Genomic DNA, 13,549 nt, shown 5'->3' with positions numbered 1-13,549 from the left:
ATATGAGCCGCGTTCTGAGAAAACTGGGCTTAATGCATGTGCGTATAGTGCCGTCCCAGATTATCATGTGCAGTCCGCACAGGCTAATCAGAGATGACACTTTCCGCCTTAACTTGATTTTCGGTATGGAGTGACTTCCTTGAAACTAAAAATACCATAAAAGCGGAAAGTGTCGTCCCTGATTAGCCTGTGCGGACTGCACAGGCTAATCTGGGATGAGACTTTACGCACAAGCATTAAGCCCAGTTTTCTCAGAACAAGGCTCATTTGCATTGAGAGATGCTACTGATCCATCTAGTAGTACAGATGCTTCGTCTGAAAATTGTGACAATTTGTATTCTTTGTCCTTAATTTGTATTCCTTTTATCTAAGGACATGATCTGAATTTAATAGTCAATATTTTTCGGCGCAAAGTATGAAAATGTAGCAACTGAGCGGATCCCCTTGTCGGCAACAACGTTGTATAGGAACACAATAAGATGAAAGATAAGGTGACCGCCGATACTCCGTCTTTATACAATAGATTTCACCATTTTATAATGTAATGACCAATATTAAAACATGATACGAGTCCAATTTACAAATCAAAGGCCGTTTCAAAATCAATTAGCAATATCAGACCCGCAATATCATTTTCATCTGTGTAATAAAGTATATCGTAAATGACTCTGGTGTTTTCTCTTATGAACCTACCCTTAATTAAACCATTTTGGTAATTGCTTATTAATTTATCTATAAATAGATTCAACCTGTGTGCGTTGCATGCAAAACCAACTTGGTGAACGGTATTTAGTAATGTTATTGAATGCCAGTTCTGCAAAATATTCTAGGTTTATCACCTTTTGGAATGCAGGTAATATACCTTGTGTTTGAGTAAATGATAGATTTCCACTTGTAATTGCGCGATTTAGAGCTCCACAAATGAAGGTGACACATATCACCAAACTACACTAAAAGTATATTGTAAAACCAGAAGAACCTGGGCTTTTATTATTTGTGATGTGTTTTTTAAACAATAGAAGAATCCTTTAATGTGATTTGTCCTTATATACTTTTTAATTGTGTGCTTGAAAGTTTAGGTATTTCTATATCAGTAACAAAACTATTTAAATCTTAATCATACATGTTCACGTATTGAGACTGGTATACATTTGTTTATAAAATAATGCGGTTTCTTTCAAAATGTCAGACAGGTTATCTATTTCAGTTCCATTCTCATTAATTACTTTGGTCAAAGTTTTTGTCGTGTAAGTGTATTTTTCAAGATTCCAGAAAAGCTTCGAGGGTTTTATCACCACCAAGAACCCAGTCAGCTCTAGACCTTATAACATACCCTTTAACTTTATCATCATTTATTGATTTTAAAGTTCAGCTTTTAAAATGTTGATATATTGAACATATCATCTGTGACATAGTTTTGCCAATCATTTAGAATATTTACAAAAACGTATTACCTTGAGTAAAATTGGTGTCTATTTAGGATATAAACCATAACTTATTTTTATTTTTTTAGTTTTTTGATGTTTTTTGTAAACCTATTTATTTAAGCTCGATTGCATAACAAACCTAAGCTTATATGAAACGCTCTCGAGTCCGTTTTTCCTCGGTGTCTTTAGGGAAGTTCTAAAGAACGCTCCCACAGTGGGGATCGAACCCATGACCTTCCGATCGCTAGGCGCACACCATATCTTCTACACCACGGCGATCTAACTGTCCAAATAGAATAACATATATAAAACATGTTTACCATCAACCTTAAACACTGGTTAGAGAACCATAGAATATAACTTCAATCGTAAGTCAGCTATAGAGGATTTTTGTGAACACAGGTCAATCGTAAGTCAGTTATAGAGGATTCTTGTGAACACTGGTCAATCATAAGTCAGTTATAGAGGATTCTTGTGAACACTGGTCAATCGTAAGTCAGTTATAGAGGATTCTTGTGAACACTGGTCAATCGTAAGTCAGTTATAGAGGATTCTTGTGAACTCTGGTCAATCGTAAGTCAGCTATAGAGGATTCTTGTGAACACTGGTCAATCGTAAGTCAGTTATACAGGATTCTTGTGAACACTGGTCAATCGTAAGTCAGTTATAGAGGATTCTTGTGAACACTGGTCAATCGTAAGTCAGCTATGGAGGATTCTTGTGAATACTGGTCAATCGTAAGTCAGCTATAGAGGATTTTTGTGAACACTGGTCAATCGTAAGTCAGTTATAGAGGATTCTTGTGAACACTGGTCAATCGTAAGTCAGTTATAGAGGATTCTTGTGAACACTGGTCAATCGTAAGTCAGCTATAGAGGATTCTTGTGAACACTGGTCAATCGTAAGTCAGCTATAGAGGATTCTTGTGAACACTGGTCAATCGTAAGTCAGTTATAGATGATTATTGTGAACACTGGTCAATCGTAAGTCAGCTATAGAGGATTCTTGTGAACACTGGTCAATCGTAAGTCAGCTATAGAGGATTCTTGTGAACACTGGTCAATCGTAAGTCAGTTATAGAGGATTCTTGTGAACACTGGTCAATCGTAAGACAGCTATAGAGGATTCTTGTGAACACAGGTCAATCGTAAGTCAGTTATAGAGGATTCTTGTGAACACTGGTCAATCGTAAGTCATCTATAGAGGATTCTTGTGAACACTGGTCAATCGTAAGTCAGCTATAGGGGATTCTTGTGAACACTGGTCAATCGTAAGTCAGTTATACAGGATTCTTGTGAACACTGGTCAATCGTAAGTCAGTTATAGAGGATTCTTGTGAACACTGGTCAATCGTAAGTCAGTTATAGAGGATTCTTGTGAACACTGGTCAATCGTAAGTCAGCTAGAGAGGATTCTTGTGAACACTGGTCAATCGTAAGTCAGTTATAGAGGATTCTTGTGAACACTGGTCAATCGTAAGTCAGTTATAGAGGATTCTTGTGAACACTGGTCAATCGTAAGTCAGTTATAGAGGATTTTTGTGAACACTGGTCAATCGTAAGTCAGTTATAGAGGATTCTTGTGAACACTGGTCAATCGTAAGTCAGTTATAGAGGATTCTTGTGAACACTGGTCAATCGTAAGTCAGCTATAGAGGATTCTTGTGAACACTGGTCAATCGTAAGTCAGCTATAGAGGATTCTTGTGAACACTGGTCAATCGTAAGTCAGTTATAGATGATTATTGTGAACACTGGTCAATCGTAAGTCAGCTATAGAGGATTCTTGTGAACACTGGTCAATCGTAAGTCAGCTATAGAGGATTCTTGTGAACACTGGTCAATCGTAAGTCAGTTATAGAGGATTATTGTGAACACTGGTCAATCGTAAGACAGCTATAGAGGATTCTTGTGAACACAGGTCAATCGTAAGTCAGTTATAGAGGATTCTTGTGAACACTGGTCAATCGTAAGTCAGTTATAGAGGATTCTTGTGAACACTGGTCAATCATAAGTCAGCTATAGAAGATTCTTGTGAACACTGGTCAATCGTAAGTCAGTTATAGAGGATTCTTGTGAACACTGGTCAATCGTAAGTCAGTTATAGAGGATTCTTGTGAACACTGGTCAATCGTAAGTCAGCTATAGAGGATTCTTGTGAACACTGGTCAACCGTAAGTCAGTTATACAGGATTCTTGTGAACACTGGTCAATCGTAAGTCAGTTATAGAGGATTCTTGTGAACACTGGTCAATCGTAAGTCAGTTATAGAGGATTCTTGTGAACACTGGTCAATCATAAGTCAGCTATAGAAGATTCTTGTGAACACTGGTCAATCGTAAGTCAGTTATAGAGGATTCTTGTGAACACTGGTCAATCGTAAGTCAGCTATAGAGGATTCTTGTGAACACTGGTCAATCGTAAGTCAGTTATAGAGGATTCTTGTGAACACTGGTCAATCGTAAGTCAGTTATAGAGGATTCTTGTGAACACTGGTCAATCGTAAGTCAGTTATAGAGGATTCTTGTGAACACTGGTCAATCGTAAGTCAGTTATAGAGGATTCTTGTGAACACTGGTCAATCGTAAGTCAGCTATAGAGGATTCTTGTGAACACAGGTCAATCGTAAGTCAGTTATAGACGATTCTTGTGAACACTGGTCAATCGTAAGTCAGCTATAGAGGATTCTTGTGAACACTGGTCAATCGTAAGTCAGCTATAGAGGATTCTTGTGAACACTGGTCAATCGTAAGTCAGTAATAGAGGATTCTTGTGCTTTGCAATGTACCTACTGCAATTTTGCCTGCGGATTAACCCATCAATGCCCAGTGGACTCTTCCATCCTTCTAAATTGGATCAATTTATTTCCAAAATTAGGGGTGTCAAGTATATTTATTTCTATATTTAGAATATTTCATAAAGAAATTCATTTCAGCAAACAGCGTAGACCCAGATGAGACGCCGCATTATGCGGCGTCTCATCTGGGTCTACGCTGTTTGCAATGACCTTTTTTCAGGACGCTAGGCATACATGGGTTAAATTGACAAACAAATGTAACTGTTAATTCAAAAACGGATGAAACTTTTTTCAATCTGGAACAGGATACCGCTTGTATCATCAATCTGGACACAGATACCGCTTGTATCAATAAATGGATTAAGTATATCATTCGTCTACGACAATATTTAAACCATGTAACACTTAGATCACGTGATTTGTTTAAAAAAAAAAAAACCTTTTTTTCTACAAGGCGAATTAGACACTTGACCACACGCCGACCTTATGTTTACTTCAATAAATTTTTAATTGGTGTTTCTCTGCATTAACAGTTTCCACATATAACAAAATAATATGTACATCGAATAGTCAAAAGGAAATTCCTTTATAGAATAATAAAACACTAATATGTACCAAAAATACAAAGCTATTCCGATAAATGCTGAAAAAAATCCGCCATTTGTCATATGTACAACATATGTTAGAGCTAGTACATCAAAATCCCTCTTGACCCTTACTGCTATGTCGTTTACGTGGAAGCCGTTGCGTAAGGTGTTTCTTACATACCAATAATGTACTTTACATTGAGACAGATTGTTTATCTGTCTTTGTAAGGGTTTTCTATATGTCTAGCATACTTATAATTTATCCCTTAGATAAATGATGTACACGTTTAACATTGTATTACCGCTCGAGATTTATATAAACATTGTTAGTCGTTGCTTTTACATTTTTTTACAACGGCACGTGTTGTTCACAAATAAAATGTAACGACATACTCCAACTGTTCTTAAAATTGAACCGACACCGCGGATGAAAATATGATATAATGTTCGTTGTTTATCTACTCAGTAACATTTTGATTCAATTTGCTGGCGCACAGTTTCCAGGAGAATTATCGTTTCCGGTTTGAAATTATAACAAAACGTGTGTTTTCTTTTTTTTTTTTTATCAGTTTGATTTGAGCCACAAATAGTTATCGTGTTATTTTATTGTGTCCCTGATTTACCCAGCTGTTCACCTGAGCTGACCTTTGTAAGCGTCAATGTCGAATAAAAAATCCCGCCAGTAAGCCAAAAACTGTTTGCAATAGAAAACGCGCAATCTACTAACAGTGATCACATTTACATTAATAGGCAATTCAATTGACTTTTTTGATTGTTTTGTGTACGGTATGTTTTCATTTTTAGTAATTACTACCATATTGCAATCTGTGCACAAGTATATTTTAGATCATATAAGTATTGGTGTGCCCTATCCTCATATTCGTTTTGACCAAAGTAGTTTTAATAAGTTTCGAAATGGACCGTTAAACTTGTTAAAGAATTAAGCCGTCGTTCAAGCAGTGGAATCGTGACCTCACTTTAATGCAGCTTTTCACCCCGCAAAGTATTAAGGTCAGTTAGCGGTCAGTAAAAAAATAGTTATAATAACGCTATCGCGTTAACAGGGTGAACTTGAATTCTATGTTTACCAGAAATTAAAGAAATCTTAAATGAAGTTATTCTGCGATATTATTATGGTACGTCGATACTAGATTTTAAGAATCTAGTATGCTGTGTGTGTGTGGCAAGATAACATTTTTTCAATTCATTTCCATTCTGCTTGTGTATTTCTATTCTGTTTGTGTATGTTTGGGGTTGGCGATGAGCGCCGATGTCTTTAAAGATACGTCCTGCTCGGAGCGATGCGATAATTTTCCATTAATGAGCTGTGAAGACAACTCAAAAACTTTTTTTTGTTCAAAGATTAGCAATGTTTTACTAGACACAGTCATGTCAATAAAATACTTATTTCGACTTATTTCGTCTTGATTCGTTTTAACCCTTTACCACTTTAAATTTAATGAAAGGCTTTACTCACAAGATCCAGGTTTCAGACCCAGCCATTAGATACTGATGAGCAGTAAACAGCATAAAACCTTGACAGACTGGGAGTTACTCGCAGGCTGTTCTGGTTTAAAGCTATTTGCACATAGCCATTTTCATTTAGCTTCTAAGAGGGAAAGGGTAAATTCGGTTGAGGAATAGTTTATTATGATTTAGGCGTGTTTTTATGTGTGTAATATGATACCAGAATGGACAGTCTTCCGTTTTTTACGGAAAAGGATCGAAAACTCACTACCGAAAAAATCCGCTCACGGGCCGACCGCAGATGTAGCTCGATCGAGTAAGTTTAAAGTTCCGAACAAACTATTTGGTTTTGAAGTAAGGCCTTTATACAATGCTCGTGACGACTCATATGAAAACTCAATGCAACAATTATTCAGAAAATGTTTCATGAAGACGGCGCAGACAAACATGACGCTAAGAGTTCATGACGCCCCGACGTGATTCCACTAAAATATGATTGACGTTACTATTGAAGCGTTTATTTTATACAACACATTATTATGGTGTCGGGAGAGTAACAACAACAAATACATCAAATGTCTATTATGACGTTTTATTATCATTGTAATATGAATTGTGGGTACGTGAAATTGAGTTCTAAGTATATGTCAAAACACTATCTGTATGAGGTATAATGTAAAACAAAAAGAGAGATTTACCTATTGACAATACAATATTAAACAAACTTGAGGTAATATTAGAACGTGACAAGGTCAAAAATAGAGCTATATACAATTAGAAATAAGTAAAATAAAACTCGTCAGTCGCCGAACATCCTTGTGCCGTTGTAGAAAAAGTCCAGTTATAACTGGTAATATTTGTGTTAATTAATGAGAAAACATTTCACTAATCTGATATTCCACATTAACATAGATCTTCATCGATATTTCGAGTTGATGGATTGTATAATCTGGTTCTTATGCAATATGACAATCTGGAAGTTCAAGGACGAAACTTCTCCTTTTCCACTATGTAAACCATGCCCCGACAAAATACAGAGGTACACTGTGTCCCAATTGCATCGAACCATATATAAGATACATCGACTAATACGTCATATTAAAATTCAAGTTTGTATAAAAATCAAAATTCAAATTTAATATAAATCTTAACAGCTTGAATCAAGTGTAGAAGTAATTTTGTTTAACCGCTTCATTCTAAATTTGCAATTTAAAAGGGTTCTTCATAGTTAATACCTTGATAGTCACAAAAGGTACGATTTTATACATCGGCACAATTACTACAAATTCCTTAACTCTGGCAACATACCCAGACTAAGTGCGAGCTATATATGTAACTTAAAATGTCAGACATTTCAATGATATATTTTAATACACATCTTGAGCAGAAACATTGAAAAAAAAAACACTTTCGTTTGTGCTTCAACATTGTATATTATAATGCGTAAATGTTTGAGGTAATACATAAAAATAACCTGAATGAAAATGAGACACTTATTGTTGCTCAAATTATTTTGTATTAAATTTCACACATGAACCGTCAGTTTCTTATGCCAAGAACGTAATAAAACATATTTTTACAGGACACATATGTTTTGCTATTTATAAAATGTGAGAAATTTCGTTAAAAATGGTCAGCTTACTTTAGACATAACACTCATAATTCCTCTAACAAGAGCACCGCATAACGGGTGCCACGCTCGGCTACGAAAGCTTGTCAGATTTTTTTTTTAAGAGGTCACAGTGACCTTGACCTTTGACTTAGTGACCCAAAATGGGTGTGGCGTGTAGAACTCATCAAGGTGCATCTACATATGAAGTTTCAAAGTTGTAGGTGGAAGCACTTTGATTTTAGAGGCAGTGTTAAGGTTTTTGTTAAAGTTTGATACTAGAGGTCACAGTGACCTTGACCTTTGACCTAGTGACCCAAAAATGGGTGTGTCATGTAGAACTCATCAAGGTGCAACTACATTTGAAGTTTCAAAGTTGTAGGTGGAAGCACTTTGATTTTAGAGCCTATGTTAAAGTTTGATACTAGAGGTCACAGTGACCTTGACCTTTGACCTAGTGACCCAAAAATGGGTGTGGTGTGTAGAACTCATCAAGGTGCATCTACATATGAATTTTCAAAGTTGTAGGTGGAAGCACTTTGATATTAGAGGCAATTTGAAGGTTTTAGCACGACGCCTATGTTGGACGGCGGACGAGCTGGCTATGACAATAGCTCGGTTTTTCTCTGAAAACAGCCTCGCTAAAAATCTAGACAATAGTAATTAAAACATACTTTTTGTTAAAGCATTGCACTTGTGGAACTTCTGTCATTCATTTATGTTAATTATTATCTTGCATTTATCATTGTTATTGTTGTTTAAATACCTCACCATAGTGCAAAAGTGTACACTTTCACTAAACAGTACTAAAAATAATTGACAGTTCAGTATATAAAACAACTATAATAAATATAAAATATTATGCATTCACAATGTTTAGGCGGGTCCAGTGCTGGCCACCCCTACCACCAGACCAAAAGTGGGGCCCAAGAAATCTTAGTTCGGCCTTGACCCAATTCATATTGATTTGTTGGTGACCTAACCAGAGAGAAACAGCAAAATAGAAAACGGTTCATAATGTTAAGCAACCCGAACATTAATGCTTTAAATACTTTTTAGTTATACAAATATTAATTACAAATGCAAAATGTCCTGTTCATTATGTACAAGGGCATGTTTTCACTAATGACCCCTTGCAACATACGAAGAAGGAATAGACATAATAAAATTAGATTAATATATAGTACTTTTGCAAATTACCCCATGTTTCTTCGTTTTGGGCACACAAAGAAATCATCAACATAAAGCACTCAGTTTTCAGCGTGTGAAAAACATTTAGATTTTAATTTACAGCTCTCTTAAGGCACAATTGTACTTAAAAATATTCTGTTGTTTTAATTCTCAATACAAATTGGTCACTATGGGGTAGGACTCCTGAGGCAGTTTCATCCTACTTTTTAGCCACAGATGAAGCTGGTGGAAGGGGCCAATACTTTTGGTTCCTGTTAGACCATCTACCTGTACATTTGCTGAACATAAGCACTGTATGTGTGTCGTTACAAGTTAATAAAAACATTTGGGCTAAAAAATGCTTACAGCAAACAAAAACAAAAAAAACGTCAGAGACGGGAGATGCTCCCCAAAGATGTTTTTTTGTCACAATATTGCACTATATATTCAGATAAAAGGAAACGTCTTGAGGGCACAGTAGTTATAGAAAATTTCAAAGGGCCATAACTCGGTGAAAAATCATCCGACCAGAACCCGCTGATAATATGCACATCTCCTCTTGGTAGTGACGCTTCCCATAAAGTTTCATTGAATTCCGGTAATTAGTTGCTGAGAAATAGCCCGGACAAGAATTGCACTATATGAACAGTTAATGGAAAATTTCAAAAATTTCAAAGGTCCATAACTCTGTAAAAAATCATCCGACCAGAACCCGCTGATAATATGCATATCTCCTCTTGGTAGTGAAGCTTCCCATAAAGTTTCATTGAATTCCGGTCATTAGTTGCTGAGAAATAGCCCAGACAAAAATTGCACTATATGTACAGTTAATGGAAAATTTCAAAGGGCCATGACTCTGTGAAAAATCTTCCGACCAGACCCCGCTGATATTATGCACATCTCCTCTTGGTAGTGAAGCTTCCCATAAAGTTTCATTGAATTCCGGTCATTAGTTGCTAAGAAATAGCCCGGACAAGAATTGCACTATATGTACAGTTAATGGAAAATTTCAAAGGGCCATAACTCTGTGAAAAATCATCCGACCAGAACCCGCTGATAATATGCACATCTGCTCTTGGTAGTGATGCTTCCCATAAAGTTTCATTGAATTCCGGTCATTAGTTGCTGAGAAATAGCACGGACAAAAATTGTACACAGACGGACACACGGACAGAAGGTTGGGCGGACAGACGAAGCGGCGACTATAGCTCCCCCCAAAATAAATTTTGTGGGAGCATAATAACTGTGTAGTAAAGAGTAAAACGCCATTGGTAATTAAAAAAAAACACAAGAAAAAATACATTAAAATCAAAGTCACCATCAACATTTGATGTTGTTATTATACAAAAAACACTCTTGTAACCGGTATAAAAGAAAGTCTGTTGTACAATTATTTACGCCTACAGAAATAATCCTCTGTTTTCACCTTCAAAAGGTGTTTTTGTAGTCAACAAAATGACAATCTATGATTGCCGAAAGTTTGCATTCTCTCCTAGATTACTTATGCTCCATTTGTAGTGTATATTCAAAGTATAAAATGTATTTTTCTGACCTTATATTTAAACAGAATTACTGCACTAAATTTATACACATCTACTTCTATAGTAACAGAAATATACACAGAGAGGTGTCTTTCTTTTCTCCAGCTAGGGAAAAACCCTGATATTTTTAAAAATCAATTTTCACCTGAATTAAATATTATATAATTAAAGTTATTAACCCTTTGCATGCTGGGAAATTTGTCATCTGCTAAAATGTCGTCTGCAAATTTCTAAAATTAGCATTTTCTTCTATTTTTTTCAAAGAATACTATCAGAATAGCAAACAGTTTGGATCCTGATGAGATGCCACGGTCTGTGGCGTCTCATCTGGATCCAAACTGTTTGCAAAGGCCTTTAAAATTCGGTTCCCGCACTGAAAGGGTTAATCCACCTGAAGACAAAAACATGACAAATATAAAACTCCTGATATTATTCCTGATAACTCTTAAAAAATGATACTTGTAGTCATGAAAACCGTGAATACAAAATGTTCGCATATTTAAAAAAAATCACTTGTTAAAATTAAATCATACTCTGAGAACAAGGTATTTCCCAAAATATGCAAGCTGTAGATTTTACCTTAATTATAAAATTACAGCAAAAAAAGTTTAAATAAGAATAATTTTACATTTTATATAAATATTAATTGAAAACAATGAAAAATATTTATTTTTTCATTAAAATTATACCAAATAAATTACCAATTCATTTACTTAAGTACAATTCTACTTCTTAATTTGAATATTTAATTCAGTTTCATTAAAAAATGCACTCAAATGACATACAAATATAGAGATTTTTAAGTATGTAATCCTACATGGAAAATGCGCAATAAAAATCTTTGTTGCATGATATCAATATTCAAATTATGTATATGGATAAAACTGTCCATGATTTGTCAAATAGATTAACTCAAATGGTTAAAACAAGTCTTAAAAGTTTGTTCATTTTCTACAAGTACAACAAAATGTCAACAGCAAGAGTCAATATTTAAAAGGAACATCAAGCTGAAAATAGCCACAAGAACATAACAATAATGCAAGAGAATCATATCTACAGAAAAGATCATGAAACAAACTATGGCACTGTGCAGTATACCTGATCCCTCAACCCCTAGAAATAAAACAGGGTCAAAAACGAAACCGCTGTACATGTATGAAAATGTGCGTGGGTTGATGGAATAAATTATTTTTAATGATAAGTAAATTTTGCAATAGAACCTTAAACAAAAATAAACTGATTTCTTTTTTTTTCTGAGTTACATTTCATATGATTTCCACAGTTTCATACAAGTACAGTCTTAAACAAATAAACATTTTTTCACAAGCATAGTTTTTTGCATATGCCATGTCATTCAAATCACACAGTTACAATACAAATGCAACTAGGCAAAGATTCCTGTTAATGCACATAAACTATGCTTGTAAAATAATGTCCCCATACTGAACATCATCTAGAAAACAATTTCTTCATTGGTAACTTTCCTGATGCTTTATGTCACTTTTGTACATATGTTTATAATACAAGAAATCTGAAATTTTCTAGTTTATCCATTTCATTAAATTTAGATTTAACATTTTTAATTTGCTTTCAGAAAAGCTACCAAATAAAAAAGCTTGTTCACGTTATGATGACAATAAGAAAGCACTGGACATCCAATACAATACACTCAACATCCAATACAATACACATAGCTAACACAAAAGAATCTAATAACATATCCATAAAATGATTGTGTCATTAACAATAATACATCATTAGCACATGCATTTATTAAACAAAAAGAATACTTACAACTAAAATATAAAATATGATTATGATAAACAAAACATTTTAGGCATAGATAGCTGTTTGCTTTAAAACCCGCGATAAATATGCCACTAAAAATATCTAATTTATTCACCTTAATATTAATCAATAAAATTTTATTAAGAAAGCCATCAGATTTGACATAATTTGTTTTCATTTATAAACAAGACTTGCATTTGCAGTGTACCATTCAACTTGTTTAACCCATGTATGCCTAGTGGACTCTCTCATCCTTCTAAATTGGATCAATTTACTTCCAAAATTAGGGATGTCTAGTATATTTATTTCTATGATTAGAATATTTCTTACAGAAATTCCTTTAACTAATCAGCGCAGACCCTGATGAGACCCTGCATCATGCAGCGTCTCATCTGGGTCTTCGCTGTTTGCCAAGGCCTTTTTTCTAGACGCTAGGCATCAATGGGTTAATGCACAAGCTGATAATAAAAGATTGTATATTATCAAATGTTCAAATTTTTTGTTCATATCAGAAACTCTCCAAATGCATATTTTTAAAATGTATATAATGTTCCAAGAGCTTGTTTTTATATTGTTAAATACAATGTTCATTATTGGTGGTGATATACACTCATTTGTATACCATATAGAACTATTGATATTTTTATCTTTTTTATAAACTATACTCAATGTTTTTAACATATAATTTAAACCCCCAACTGTGATTTATTTACTTTTTATGTTGATTATCTAATAACAATTATTGTATTATGAATTTAGTTTATGTCTAAAAACAACTGATGAAATGTAATAAATATAGTAACATATATTTGACTTAAAGAATAAAACTCTTAAAAAACTCTCAAGCATAAATAATATAGTAAAAGGGAAATAAATCCTGAAATGATCACCCTGAGAAAAAAATCATTACTATTTCCCTTTGTAACAAGGAAAAAATGATTCACAAAACTTTAACAAATAAATTATAAATGTTTCTTTTTTGAGGTAAATTTCACAAACATAAATGAAATTAAAACGTGTCAAGAGCGAACAAACGATCATAAACTCGAAAAGATGCTTTAATTTGTACATACTACATTTATAATTTACATATAACCTTTCATTTAATTAAATATGTTAGGACTTGAAGCAGATAGCTAACTTCCTTTAAATGGACGAAGGCTAA

At 34.3% G+C, this 13,549-nt stretch overlaps 1 long non-coding RNA gene across 1 annotated transcript; it reads left to right on the top strand.

Moving 5' to 3' along the window:
- Positions 1-8,062: 8,062 nt before the first annotated feature.
- On the top strand, positions 8,063-8,518 carry LOC127858220 (uncharacterized). The gene is made up of 2 exons (XR_008038814.1): positions 8,063-8,109; positions 8,414-8,518. It is a non-coding gene; the product is annotated as an uncharacterized LOC127858220 (long non-coding RNA).
- Positions 8,519-13,549: the final 5,031 nt, after the last annotated feature.

The sequence above is a fragment of the Dreissena polymorpha genome, chromosome 14 (genome assembly GCF_020536995.1).
Source record: "Dreissena polymorpha isolate Duluth1 chromosome 14, UMN_Dpol_1.0, whole genome shotgun sequence".
In the NCBI taxonomy this organism is placed as follows: Eukaryota; Metazoa; Mollusca; class Bivalvia; order Myida; family Dreissenidae; genus Dreissena; species Dreissena polymorpha.
Note: the sequence above shows the minus strand (reverse complement) of the source record. Positions and strands in the feature narration are given on the sequence as shown.